Source organism: Schistocerca piceifrons, chromosome 1, assembly GCF_021461385.2.
Source record: "Schistocerca piceifrons isolate TAMUIC-IGC-003096 chromosome 1, iqSchPice1.1, whole genome shotgun sequence".
Lineage (NCBI taxonomy): Eukaryota > Metazoa > Arthropoda > Insecta > Orthoptera > Acrididae > Schistocerca > Schistocerca piceifrons.
In genome coordinates this window covers 322,150,552-322,166,032 of record NC_060138.1, presented here as the reverse complement: position 1 = coordinate 322,166,032, position 15,481 = coordinate 322,150,552, and the positions used below count along the sequence as shown (strand labels likewise).

General features: G+C 42.6%; 1 protein-coding gene across 1 annotated transcript in view; it reads left to right on the top strand.

The window, feature by feature from the left end:
• Window positions 1–1,020: 1,020 nt before the first annotated feature.
• Window positions 1,021–15,481, top strand: part of LOC124798323 (apolipoprotein D-like) — a 100,843-nt gene continuing 86,382 nt past the window's right edge. Inside the window, exon 1 of the mRNA XM_047261668.1 lies at window positions 1,021–1,103. The gene's annotated coding sequence lies outside the window, so the exon portion shown is untranslated. The remainder of the gene's footprint in view (window positions 1,104–15,481) is intronic.

Here is a 15,481-nt window from a genome sequence, read left to right as displayed (position 1 = left end):
ACAACTGAGGCGATACTCCGTAGGCACGCAGTTTGGTTAGAAGACACTTGTGAGGAATGGTGTCGAAAGCCTTCTGGGAATCTAAAAATATGGAATCAATTTGACATCCCCTGTCGATAGCACTTCTTACTTCATAGGTATAAAGAGCTAGTTGTGTTTCACAAGAACGATATTTTCTGAATCCGTGCTGACTATGTGTCAATAAATCGTTTTCTTCGAGATACTTCATAATGTTCGAATACAAAAAGGGCTCTGAGCACTATGGGACTTAACTTCTGAGGTCATCAGTCCCCTATAACTTAGAACTACTTAAACGTAATTAACCTAAGGACATCACACAGATCCATGCCCGAGGCAGGATTCGAACCTGCGACCGTAGCGGTGGCACGGTTCTAGACTGTAGCGCCTAGAACCGCTCGGCCACTCCGGCCGGCTGTTAGAATACAGTATATGTTCCAAAACCCTACTGCAAATCGACGTTAGTCATAAAGACATGTAATTCAGTGGATTACTCCTACTTTCCTTTTGGGTATTGGTGAGACTTGAGCAATTTTCCAGTAGATGTAGATGTATGGTGAAAGCCGGAATTGTTCTTTTGATAATTCGATGGGCAATTTTCTGTCTCATACTTGTCTGAGCTTTCGCCTCGTCTGTAATGACCTCAGTATCGACGGAACGACAAACTTTAACCTCCCTTATCCTAAGTCAGTTGTTTCACTCCTCGAGTTCGTTGGGGTTTCGCAAGTAGAGGTAATACCATCGTCTACCAACTCAGAGTGATATTACCCCGTCACAGTTCAAAAAGACGGGTAATGTGTATGACACACCGCGGAAGCAGCTTTCAAGGACAAGTCACAGTTGGCGTTTCAGCGCCACGCGGAGCCGTCAGAGTCCACGCTTGCGACCTCGACCACTGTTTGCAGCCACAGAGAGAGAGAGAGAGAAAGAAAGAAAGACAGAAAGAGAGAGACGGTCGCAGACAGCGATAGGTAGGCGCTAACGTCAGAGGCGAAAGTTACATAAAGCTGCCAGCTGGAGACGCCGTCGGCACTTGCGACTGGACTCACGAGGACGCCGCTCCAGCAGCTGAAATTCTCCAGCAGGTAGGTGGCGCTCATCACAGCGTGCTCTGAAACTCTTCGGTTGGTGCATCACAGTTGTTGGTAACGTTTTCCTTTGTCACAGGAACACTTAACTATGTAACTTATGTAACTTATAAGAGTTTCACCTTCAGAGCTCTCTTATGCACCGTCGTCGCTAATTGACGCTTGTGCAATGGCGATCTCCCCAGATGTGACCGGTTTGCATCCTGCTGGCAGAAAGAATTTTCACCAGTAGTGCTTCACCCGAAAGGGGAGGCGAAGTGGTAGCTTGCTGTTCAGAGCACCAGGTTACGCGTCGATGAGTTGAGTTAATATCTAAGCCCTCCAGGAGTTTAGTTTACAGTTCGTGCGCATGGCGAACTCATCTGTCCGGCCGACGGTAACGATATGTTCGTTCCAGCTGCTGGCACCGGATGTCAGCCTCTCTATTTTCTCTGCTTTCGTCCGCGCCAACACAGAAAGGTCACTACACTCTAGAGGAATTTAACTCTGGTACCATTATTAAAGAATGGTACCGAACGAGGTGGGGCAGGAGTGAGTCACTGGACTCGCATTCGGAGGGACGGCGGTTCAAATCTCGTTCCACTCATTCAGTTTTCGATGTGTCATGTTTTCCCTAAACCGCTTATGGAAAATGCCGGGACTGTTCCTTCGAAAAGAATGGTTCCTTTGAATTAAATCTTATGCTCTTTCTCTAATGACCTCATCGCCAACAGGTTCTAACCGCATCTTTCTTTTCTACTAATGTATGACAGCCCGCTTCGGAAAGAAGGGCCTGCCTACGTATACGATGTAAGAAAAACCTGTGTCAGGCAACTGAGCAACCCGCAGAGATCTCCAGCCAATGATACCATATGAAACCATACACCTGAAAATAACGGTACTTAAGCCACGGATTGACTTGACGGCAGAATCATAAAAAAATATCACAATATATATTTATTTATGTCTCCGACGACCTCTTTCCTACATTACAGCTTGTTTTCATGTCGGTGGATGCAGATACACTCTAATAAGAGGCCGGAATTCTGATAGTGAAAACTATTTTTTTACAACTTATACAAAAGAGATATAGCTGTAAGAGTTTTACTGTCCTTCAAGCTAGTCAGCAACATTGTGTGTAATCCTTGCCAGCGATGTGGAAGTCGTTGGATACCCTTAGCAGCGGTATTTGTGTTGATAGTTCGAGTGGAGCGGTCTATATACCACTGCAACAGTTCTGAAGCGAATCTCGTGAAGCGTTTCATTCAGTTTGGAAATCAAGTTGATGTCGCAAGGGCTTAAGACAGCGGAGTGTGGTGTGTGGTACAGCACTTCTCACTCCCCCGTCCCCTCCCTCCATCGAACAAATCTGTCAGAACTTGCGCCACATTCGCTTGTGACTTCACTAGATTTATAATTAACCTGTTATTAATTTTTTAGATCAGACTTTCTATTTGTTTGTAATTTAACAAGAGAAACTGTGATTGCTATTAATCAAGATTACGCAAACATTGTGATCACCGGCCATCGCGAGAGTGAATGCAGCCTGGTGGCTTTTCGGGCACGTGACGCGGCAGGGAAAGTGTATAAACGGAGCAGAGACGTATAGGGAATCATTCTAACGACGATACGCGCTGCCGGCAATGACGACTTTGACAAACGGCAGACGGCTCTAGCCCAGCCCATTGTCAGGAGCATGTTGGAAAGGGCGAAGCTGGTTGGCCGTTCACGCCCTGCACTCGTGACCATTTATGGAAATTGGTTCAAGGATGGTGAAACTAAGAGTAGGCGACAAGGTGGTGGACGTTTACGACTCAGAACAAGGAGGCTGGAGGCCTGCCCGCTCTGTAAAGTAGGAAAGGCGGCTATTTGTGGCAGCTGTAACGCCAGAGCGCAGTGTTTCGGAATACACCGCTCACAGCACATGTTGCAAAGGGGACTCTGCAGTAAACTACCCCCTTGTACTCCAATGTTGACCCAACGACATCGTCAGTTACGAATGCAGTGGGCACGGGATCATCGATAATGGACTGAGGATCAATTGAAACATGTCTCGCTGCAGTCATTGACTGTGTGGCTGGTCCCGGCCGAGGTTCGAGTCCTTCCTCGGGCGTGGGTGTGTGTGTTTGTCCTTAGGATAATTTAGGTTAAGTAGTGTGTAAGCTTAGAGACTGATGACTTGAGCAGTTAAGTCCCATAAGATTTCACACACATTTAAACATTTGAAACATGTCTTGTGGTCGGATGAAACGCGTCTCATGTTAGACGACAGTCGGCATCATCCAGGCGAATGATTGCACCGTGCCACGGGCAGGAACCGATGAGGACAGCATTATGCTACTGGGGCCATTCAACTGGGCGTCCATCTGATCTGTTATAGTAATCGAAGACACCACGCAGACTCTGGACTGCCTAACAGTGTTGAGGAGATGGCTCGAATGGCTCTGAGCACTATGGGACTCAACTGCCGAGGTCATTAGTCCCCTAGAACTTAGAACTAGTTAAACCTAACTAACCTAAGGACATCACAAACATCCATGCCCGAGGAAGGATTCGAACCTGCGACCGTAGCGGTCTTGCGGTTCCAGACTGCAGCGCCTTTAACCGCACGGCCACTTCTGTTGAGGAGAATCAGCATCCTATTATGTTTGATGTCTGCGGGTGTGACGTCTTTCACTAGGGTATCTGTCTAGGTCCGATGACTAGAATCGTCCTACAGTAATATGAGGTGCTTGACAGTTAATTACGCTGAAATCTTGGCCAGTAAATTCTCTTGGTCTGAACCCAAAGTAACACATCTAGGACGTCACAGGTCGCCAGCCGAGCACCCACAAACCACGGGTCCGTCATTTACGGTAACAGGGTGACCTGTGCGTAAACATTTAATGCCATGTATCTCCAGAAATCCACCAAGGACTTGTGGCATTCATTCCACTCAGAACCACAGTTGTGTTGCACTCCGAAGATTGACCAACGTTCTGTTAAGAATAACTTTTGACACATCAGTGTAACTGTTTAAAGGAACAGTAACTCAAATAAAATTAACTTATAGGATCTCAATTCATGAGCCGCACGGCTTAATGGATATCAATCGTTCTTGAAAAATCGACCCTTTGCCATCTCAAGAAAGAGCAATAGGAATTTTGTTCGATGAAAATAGTACCAAAAATTAGAACTAATCCCAGTATTACACACCATAGGAAAGCTTATGATTTGCCCTTTAATATGATCTAGTAGCGCTACAGCCTTACGAAAAAACAGCATCCTCCCTCTGTGAATAATTTAGTAAGGTAGAAAATCTTTGCACTCATTTATAGGTTTTTACAGAGTGACAATTATTGAACTATATGAAAAAAACGTAGATTAGTTACAAACTACGGCGTGAACACACTTTAATCTACATGTAAACGTCACTACAGATATGCGGATTTAGGTTGTATCATGTTCGATATGCCTGCCATCTTTGGCGATGATGTGGCGTAGACGAGTAGCCAAATTCTGCATGACACACTGAAGTGTCGGAACATCGATGCTGTAGATGACCTCCTGAAAGGCTGTTTTCAGCTCAGCAATGGTTTTGTGATTATTGCTGTATACCTTGTTTCTAATACAGCCCCACAAAAAGGAATCCCACGTTTTCAGATCCGGAGAATATGGCGGTCAATCGAGGCCCATGCCAGTGGCCCATGGGTACCCCACAGCCAGAATACGGTTCCCAAAAAGCCCCTCCAGGACATGAAACACTCCCCTGCTTCGATGGGGTCGAGCTCCGCCTTGCATGAATTACGTTTTGTCAAAAACAGCGGTGCTTTGGATAATGATGACGAAATCATCTTCCAAAACCTTCACGAACCGTCCGGTAGTCACCGTGCCATCAAGGAATATCGCACCGATTATTCTGTGACTGGACTTTCCACAGCACGCAGTCACCAGTTGAGGGTGAAGAGACTTCTCGACTGCGAGGATTCTCAGTCCCCTAAATGCGCCAGTTTTTCAGTGGCCGACAACAACAATGGGCGACAACAACAAGTCGCATGCGCATGCACATGCTAAACCCCATCATGCTCCGCGGCCAATCTGAACGTCCTAACGCAAATCGTTCAAAAGGTGTGATGATTTCATTGAACATAGTTGAATAATTGTCACACTATAAGTACACGATCCAGTCACATTAACGTGACCACCGACTATGTTCCACGCTCATGTGCAATAACCACTCACAGACGGCAGGTGATTTAATGAAATTTAAATTAAATTAAAAAAAAAACATATAATGAAATGATTTTGTTTTCAAATGTTACCTTTTTTAAATTGTTTTTGTTATTTGCTCTTTCTTTCTGTCAGTACGAACTTTGTTGTAGAACCCCTTATTTACGTGTGGAAAAATTCATTTAGACAGAATTAAGCACATTTAAAATTACGTGAACTTAGTCAACCCTCTCATGCTGATACATTCATATTAACTGATTGAGAATATTTAGTTGAGAATTAAATCTTTTACATAATTCGGCCTTGGCACACATTTTCTAAATGCAGTGGTTTTTTTTTTAAATATTTATTTACTGAATGTTTTCCCGGCGTTAGCTATGGATCACAAGACTGTCTCTATTAGCAGAAAATGGTTAAATATTGCCAAGCCGACGTTTAATTATCATTGATAAAACACACTTCACTATACATTTAAGTTATTTGAAAGAACCAACAAATTGTTAAATTTCAACGTTAACTATCCGCCTATGAATGCACAAATGTGAAACTAGTAATAAATTCCGTCAGTCTCAGGATCGCTGTAAAAGAAAAACATTTTCTTAATTCACTGCTAATTTTTATCTGCTCCCGATTTACGGGTTTGGTTAATTTTTCTTAGCGGAACAATTTTTTTAATGTGCCGCCGCTGCAAATCGTTCGGTCGTGGCACAACCCAGCAACACCGCTAAAAATGCTGAAAATTCTTTAAAGAAATATTATAGATGACATGGGCAAGCTAATTTACATTAGTAATACACACTTTTGATAAATTATAATGTATTTAGACCACAACAATAATTCAACTTACATTAGTTTGTAATTTCTCCTCTAATGGCGGCTAAATCTAGATACGGACAGATGAAGTCTACCCATTCATAAAATGCTACGTCACAGGTTCCTCTCTCTCTCAGCTCTCGAGGAAGAAGACAAAGAATGCACACTATGTATTCCTATTTATATCACTATCAACCGTTAATGTCTCTTTGCAATCTGCGGCTGTATTTTACATTTTTGTTATCGCAGATATTGACAAATCATAAATACATCGAGAATATTATTACAGAAAATATTACAATAATAACGAATGTCCTTTACACAAAATTAAATAATATTTTTTGTTAAATAATTACAGTATATACAAATTGCTTCATAGCGGCGTATATGGTACAATTAAATTTTAGTTTATTAATAGTGTGTGTGTTGCCAGGGAACGTTACAGTGACAACAGTAGCAGTGGAGGGTATATAAAGCGGGAGGGGGGGATGGAAATTAGTGCAGTTGTTGTAATGCGGACGCGGAGTGATTTATCTGACGTTCTAAAGGGCATGGTCATTGGCTTTCGAGCAAAGGGTAGAAGCACTTCCGAAACGGCTGAGTTTGTTAGCTGTTCGCGTGCCGCCGTGGTTAAAGTACACTCTGCAAGGCAAAGAGGCGCTGTCTAGGACCGACGCCGAAGTAACTGTGGTGCACCGCTGACCACAGGTGAGAGGTGTAAACGATAGTTATGGATAGAGGTCTGCGCGGGTAAGAAAAGTGCAATCCGCATCCGCACCGCATCCGCAAGTTCCTTATCCGCATCCGCATATATTTAAGTTCTGAATGAGTAATTAATAGTAATAGACAGTAGTACTTAGAATTATGGTATGTAATGACATAGTTATTGTTAGGGTGCCATTTCTGCGACAACAACTACTTTTGACTTCTTAAATCACAGGAAATGCTCTATACCTACTCTAAAGCAGACCATTCCCAACAGGAAAGCATTGGCGCTCCGGAGCACACAGAGTAGCGGCTCGGATCTCGTGAGATTGGAAACGCTATTTAAAAAAATAAAATTCAGTGTAATAGTATTAAATGATGAAAATACGTGAATAGAAACAATTATATTTCGCTGCTCTTGTGCCAAGGCAGCTGAAAATGACGATGGTTTTAAACTGTTACTAGCACATTGCATCATTTACCGACAGTTTTTTTGTACTCACTGCTTGAATGTGTCAAATTTTGAAGCCATTCGTGTCAGCTGATGATTATATTATAGCTTACGCGTTCAGTCCTCGTCATTTTCAGGTGAAAATATTTACAGTATTAGGCCTACACTGCAAAACGCTGGCGCACCTGTGAAAAAGTTAAACTGCCAGCAATAATTGACGTTGTCTGGAAGAAATAACTCGTCTTCCGAAGAGTGACAACAAAATCAGTGGTTATAGAAATTAGGAGTCCATTTAGCTTTAGCTAAAAATACGATTGAAATCTCGAACCTCACCTTTTGGCTGATTTATCGAATTAACACCTAGCTATAAATGAAATGTCTGTTTCATTCTCAACTAAACAAAGTTTTTCACACTTTAAAACATACTCAACATTGGTCTAAATTACTGAGACAAAATTTGCAGAAGATTTCGCAGTTAATACTTTCAATGTTAAAAAATTATTTTTTTCAGAGTTTAATGGAACTGCAAACGATTTCAAGATGTCTATATAAAAACCACTGTCCCATAACTTCAAATGTTAAGTACTGTTCCCTGTTAAGCAATACCGAGTTTCAGTTAAACTGTTCAATTTTGTTACGAATTTCAGCCCTTATCTTTACTACTTTGCTGGTAAATTAAAAGACACATTATTATTTTGGATGATTTGAATATTTTGTAAGTTTTCAATGTGATCAGAATAATCTTTCACGGACTATCGCAGTCACATCTTGTTGGTGGTCGTGAGCCGTAGTTTGAAGTCCCACTTGTAATTAATTACAAGACTCGCCGTGCCACCGCTCCGGCCGGGCTGTTTCACTGTTCACAAAGAGCGACAATTCCCGGCGGCTTCAAATGTTACTGTAGTGCACGCTAAAATTTAGGTAGGCACTTATGAGATCATCATTACCGAGTTTAATAATATTGACGTGTTAGTTGTTGAATGTTCTTGTTGCGAAAAGTAAAAACTTAAAATTGAGCTCTTTAATATGAAAATTACGACAAAACAAATTGCTTGTTAAATATTTCCTTATTTACCTAATACTAGTTTAATGTTCTTGTTGGGAAGAGTAAAAATACTAACAATATCTCGAGAAAATTCTTTATTATAAATATTACAATAAAAACTCACGGGCTTCAGATTAAATATTTTCATCTTCTGCTTGCTTCTGATTCAAATTCCGTAAAAGAAAGAATCAGATGGAAAAAAATTGTAACTAATTCAGATAAGCCAAAAAAAAAACAGTGAAGTAAGAGAAGCTGTACAAGTACCTTTTTACTTTGGAAGATTACTATGCAGGAACATGATGTCATCAATCGTCTGTGGCTTCAAAGACGTGCGTCGGTCCTGCATTATTTGTCCCGCACTAGAGAAGCTTCTCTCAGATGGCGCGCTGGACGCTAGAATGCAGTGCCACGAAGTATGCGAGTTTGGAAAGATGCGGATAGACGTTTTCACGTCCATGCCACCAAGCTATCAGGCCGATGCCTTCCGAAAATTGGACTTTATCATTCGTATATCTGAGAATTTCATCTGAGTCAAAGTCAAGATCTCTCGTCGATTCATCTTCTGAGGAATCTTCAAATTCATTAAACAGTGCGTCAGAATTTATTTATTTATTTATTTTTTTTTTTGGCAGGAATTCCAGATGTTGTTTCCTCCTTATCTTTTAACTGTGGACAATTTCTCGCAACATAATTTTTCGCTTCCTTTACAACTTCATCTTTTTCGGCACTGCTAAGAAATTTTAGGTGTTTATATTTTGGATTCAAAAACGTTGCAAGTGTAAAGGTTACTGTTATCTCCCATTTGCTGATTAAAATAGATTTGGCTGTACTCTTTAAATTTATCAGAAATGTGCTGGCGCCATCATTTTTTTCAAGGAAGGAGAGAAGTTTTTAACTTCCACAACACACATAAATAAATCGTAGGGGTTTTGGAGGCTTCGAGATCACTAGAAGCTATTTTAAATGGCGTCAGAAAGGTTATTATACCTTCCAACATCCTCTTGTCTATAGAATCAATCAAATTATCTTGATTTTTCTCTGACGAAATTGACAGAACTTCAAACCATTGTGAATTAATAGACTCAAACATATCCAATTTACTGTTCCATCGTGTGTCTATATCTCCTTTCAATGACTTCTGAAGGCGATTCTGAAGACCAGATCTTTTAAAGAAAGTTGTGATAGCTCGACAGGAATTTATTAGTCGCTGCACGTCACTCTTCTCATCATTCGCGTCTCCTCGAGTCGTGTGCTCCAGCACAGTATTAAGAATGCGTGCTGAGCACGAGAGCCTCTTGTATTGGCGAAGTGCTGCCACAATATTTGGACCTCTATCCGTAACGAACACGATGTTATTCACAGCACTGAATAAATCGAACGTCGTAGTATCTTAATGAATTCAAGTTTAATGTTTCCTCCTGTTTTTTTTAATCTCACTCTCAAAATTTCTGGTGCACAACACTCGATCCTCAAGTTTCACTTGTTTATGATTAACATAATGTGCAGTCACTCCCATATAGTTTATTTTACGGTACGAATCAGTCCTTAAATCGACAGTTAGTGCTCCACCTATATCTCTGAATTTATTCTTCACTTCTACGGAGACAGTTTCACGCAGACGATCGGCCGTTTCCTTCAAATTTCTAGATATGGTGGTTGGATGAGGTAGCAGCTCCTTAGCACTCACTGCACCGTACTTGGCCCCCACATCAATAAGAAACTGTGCCGTCTCGAGAAACCCAGATCCACACGCAACTTCGAATGGTAAAATGCCTTTGCTGACAAGATTGATAAGTTTTTCTATCGCGGCTTTCTTCAAATCTGGCGGAACTTTAGGAACTTTCACGTCTCTCTTGGTATTTAAATAAGTAATTATGCTACTTTGTCCAGCCTCACACGAATGTTTTAGCAAATTTGAAGTTCCACTTTTATGTCCAGTGTAGGAATGTACTTTTTTACATGCAAAACAAGCCACTATATCTTTTATCTATTCGTTGCCATCAAATACGTATCCGAATTTTTTCCAAATTGGCGATTTCAATTTGTTTTCCTTCAGTAATGTAAAATCACGTTTTTTCACCTTACACGAAATTGTATCCATCGATATGGTGTTCATTTGAAGAAAGAACTCTCACTGATATTTGCTACGATGCACGTTGTCACTCGGTCACTACAAAGCGCTAACTGAAGGCAGCGGAAAATTGCAACGGGCACCTGTCTGGTAGACAGTGGGCAGGTTTGCCACCCAGAGAGCACTTCACAGGCCACACAAAAGACACGGTCGCGGAAACGGATTAAGCGCAGGTCTCTTGGGCACAGCTACGTCGGTCGTAGCCAGGGGCTGAGGACAACAGGCATCCGCTCTACCCGGGTTCTGCAAGATTCCAAGAATGTCAACAGACTTGAAGTTTTCAACTCAGATTGCAACATACGTACTGGGCAGATGCCTTGCTCATTATCCGCAGATAACCCGCGGATATCCGCGCCGGTCGCGATTTTATCCGCCAAGTAACAAATACCGCGGATATCTGCGGATATATCGGCGGATATCCGCATCCGCGCAGACCTCTAGTTATGGACATGTGTACGGGCGAGTAGATGTCCAACTACTGAACAACCAACAGCCCAAGTGAACCACGTGGCGCCCGCATCTCGTGGTCGTGCGGTAGCGTTCTCGCTTCCCCCGCCCGGGTTCCCGGGTTCGATTCCCGGCGGGGTCAGGGATTTTCTCTGCCTCGTGATGGCTGGGTGTTGTGTAATGTCCTTAGGTTAGTTAGGTTTAAGTAGTTCTAAGTTCTAGGGGACTGATGACCATAGATGTTAAGTCCCATAGTGCTCAGAGCCATTTGAACCATTTTTGAACCACGTGGTGGCCAAAAATGTCTCCTCAGCGACCGTTCAGCAAACGGTGCTGCGATGGGCCTGTGCAATAGACGCCTGGTTCACGCACTCATGCTGACTGATGTCCACCGGCGACGAAGGGTAGAACTTGCACGCCAGTACCGGAACAGGACGTCCACTGAGCGGCGACATATTGCCTTTCCGGTGTTTCACGTCTTACACTAGATCGGACAGACGGCCGTTGGCGTATACGGCGTGTAACTTCTGAAAGCAAACACCCTGCGAGGACCATCGGAAGGGTCCAGGGCACACGAGTAAGCGTTATGGTCCCGGGAATGTTTTCATGACATTCCCTGGCTGATGTCGTCGTTCTGGAAGCCACAAAGGATTAACACAAGTATGCACCTATCCTTCTGGACAATGTCCACCTCTATATGCAGCTGGTTTTTCAAAAAAATGTTCAAATGTGTGTGAAATCTTATGGGACTTAACTGCTAAGGTCAACAGTCCCTAAGCTTACACACTACTTAACCTAAGTTATCCTAAGGACAAACACACACACCCATGCCCGAGGGAGGATATGAACCTCCGCCGGGACCAGCCGCACAGTCCATGACGGCAGCGCCTTAGACCGCACGGCTAATCCCGCGCGGCAGCTGGTTTTTCCTCGGCGAGATGGTATCTACAAGCAGCACAACGCATCGTGTTATAAGCAGCACGCAGTGTACGTCCGTGGTTCGAAGAGCACCAGGATGAGACCATTGTGCTTCTCTGGCCATCAAACTTCCCGGATTTAAAAGAAACCGAGAATCTGAGGGCTGACGTCGAACGTACTGTACGTGCCATGGCCATGGACCCTCAAACAAGATCCCTAGCGCAGTTTGCCACGGCACTGGAGTCAGCATGACTCCATATCCCTGGTCATACCTTCCAGAACCAAACTGACTCTCTTCCTTCCAACTTTCATACTTGCTGTGCCGAATCCATTAATTTGTTATTTAACTTTACCTGCGCCAAAGGCAAAAACTACAGCGCCATCAGTTATAAAACTGTAATATGAATTATATTAAAGTAAAAAAAGAGAATTGTCAGATATGTTAATTCATATGGTATCATTTGTACAAGTCAAATATTAGTCCCTCTTTAAGTCCGGCGACCGTTGGTTTATGGAAACTCACGTGCGAGTTAAAAGCGGCTCCTATCGCCTGTTGACACGTGTTTGCTAACCGCAGTAAATGAACTGCAACGGAAGTCCTGTCCATTAATTGGGAGATATGGTGCAAAAAAGGTTCGAATGGCTCTGAGCACTATGCGACTTAACTTCTGAGGTCATCAGTCGCCTAGAACTTAGAACTAATTAAACCTAACTAACCTAAGGACATCACACACATCCATGCCCGAGGCAGGATTCGAACCTGCTACCGTAGCGGTCGCTCGGTTCCAGGCTGTAGCGCCTAGAACCGCACGGCCACTCCGGCCGGCCTGGGAGATATGACCGACAATTTTTTGATACTTTTATCTTCATCGCTCGGTGATCCCTACCTGTTAATTTCTTAGTCCCACGAGAACAAAGTGTAAGTGGGCTGCTTCTGTGTCGGCAGCGCTGTGTAGCGCTTTGCATTGGATCTCTGACTGCGCTTTATTTGTAAGAGATTGGTTGGTTGGTTGTTTTGGGGAAGGAGACCAGACAGCGTGGTCATCGGTCTCATCGGATTAGGGAAGGAAGTCGGCCGTGCCCTTTCAGAGGAACCATCCCGGCATTTGCCTGGAATGATTTAGGGAAATCACGGAAAACCTAAATCAGGATGGCCGGACGCGGGATTGAACCGTCGTCCTCCCGAATGCGAGTCCAGTGTCTAACCACTGCGCCACCTCGCTCGGTATTTGTAAGAGACTCTGTGGCTGGTCGGACTCGTTGGAAGTTAATCGCCAATAGTGTTGAGCAGTTGGAAGTTAGTCGCCAGCAGTGGTGGAAGTACAGTTGGGCAGTTGGAGGTGAACAGCCAGCAGTGATTGATGTCATATGTGAGAAGATACATTGACGAAGGGTAGAGGTCTGAAGTGTTAGCGTAAATTAACGATCTGGAAGTATCTGACTCTGAGATTGTATATTATTCGTGATTACATACCTTTGTACTGGCTGTTAATGACGATCTATATTCGTGTTTGAACTAGATGTGACATTATTAAGGTAAAAAAAATACATTATTTGGATTGAAACAAAATCTTTCCTTTGCTAACCATATGCCTATTAGTAGTTAGCGGCTTTAGTAGATAGAATCTTTTATTTAGCTGGCAGTTTTGGCGCTCGCTGTATTGCTGTAGTTCACGTAATGAAGATTTTTGTGAGGTAAGTGATTAATGAAGTGTATAGGTTATTGTTACGATTTCTTTTTACTTAGGGTCATTCTTTTGAATTAATTATTTGAAGTCAGGTTACCTTTTTCTTTTTTGAGCAGTCAGATTGCGTTGCGCTAGGATATTGTAGGTCAGTGTTGACATGATAAAAATAAGTAAAGAGAAAGTACACTCAGTACGTTCAGTTTCACTCAGCAGCTTCAAAATCAAATAACTTAGAAGTTTCAACTTCCCATTTCATTCAGCAATAGATGCAGAAAAGAATTTTAATAAAGAAGTTTCAAATGTTAGGGTTTAGGACATCTATGATTTTCGTGTTAATAGTAATATTGCCGACACCGCAGTTGCTGTGAAAGCTATGCGAATGAACGCTAGAACAGTAGGGTCGCTGCAGCCAGAGTCCGTTAGAACCCTATTAAACTTCTCCGTAGTATATTCTATGATATTTACGTGCAAGACAGATTTATCGGTAAAGTTTAGCTCCCATTCTCTTTTGAAGACTTAGTTAGACTTATGGTTTGCCTTAGATCTTTTGGCTGGTCCATGTAAGTGTCCTTTCCGGCATCGTCTGAGCCACACGGAGAAACATATCACTATGCTGGAAAGGACAAGCTTAGCCCACCAACAGGTGTGGCCACCATAGTGACCTAAAGGTGCTGCACATTACCACCCAGGTTGCTCAAGTGTCATTTCTGTGACATTCTATATTTCTCGTAGAAGTCACTGGCAGATCGCCTAACCGTGTCGGTGGATTTTCACAGTCGGGAATCTCGAGACGGGTGCAAAGCGAACTTGAGAGCTCAGTTTAGCAAATGTCGTAGACGGCCGATGTATCAGCACTGTTACCTCATGATACCGCTATAGCCTTTAGAATTGTTGCCAACAGTCTCATAAAGGATAATTCCAAGATCGTGTGAGTGTGTTGACGTCCGGTTTAACAGCGGATGGAGCTGCTGCAGCAAGCCCACTGCTGTTTGACCGGTAGTTGTTCGTGCTAGGCATACACGGTTTCTTAGCCGTGGTTCGGCATTCTATGGCGCCACCCGAAGAAACACTGCTTCGACGATTACAGCTGTCGTAGATATTACGATATTTCGTGCTTGCAACGTACAAGAAAAAATGGAAATTGCTGCTGTAACTAAATTTCGTTTTAATCCCTTTTCTGGGCGGAAAGTACTACTGCAATGCACAAGCCCATTTGTTATTTATGTTTTCGTAAACTGTGTTCCTTAAATTACACCTGATAGTTCTTATTAAAATGCATTAATTTTCATACCTTATAATCTAGTATTTTGGTTTTTCTGATAAAACGGATTCAAACATTTTCTCCTTTTTCTTATTCTAACTTACGTACTAATTTTACCCGATTGGCTATCGTATTGGTCCGCAGCTCGTGGTCGTGCTGTAGCTTTCTCGCTTCCCGCACCCGGGTTCCCGGGTTCGATTCCCGGCGGGGTCAGGGATTTTCTCTGCCTCGTGATGACTGGGTGTTGTGTGACGTCCTTAGGTTAGTTAGGTTTAAGTAGTTCTAAGTTCTAGGGGACTGATGACCATAGATGTTAAGTCCCATAGTGCTCAGAGCCATTTGAACAATTTGACTATCGTATTGTCTTAAAGTAAGTAAACAAGTAGTGGTTATTTCTGCTGGAAAAGTGGGGAAGTGTCAAAACAAACAAGTTTTTAGAAAAGGAAGAAAAGCGCCACAACTGAAAGGACTAATTTATAATTGCCTGGTAGCACCTCGCATAGGACGAGAACAGAACTACATGTCCATGTTTTATAGGATATAAAGCAATTTACTGCCAAAAATACTTACTTGCAATTTAAAGGAATCTTATTCCATTTCAGTATATGTTTTATAGTTTTCTTTATGTCGATTTTTCTCAAGTTTTTCATATTTGAATTGTGTCGCTGTTCTTAACAGGATATGATATTAATTAAAAATAGCATTAGTACTTCGCCTTTAGCAGGAAA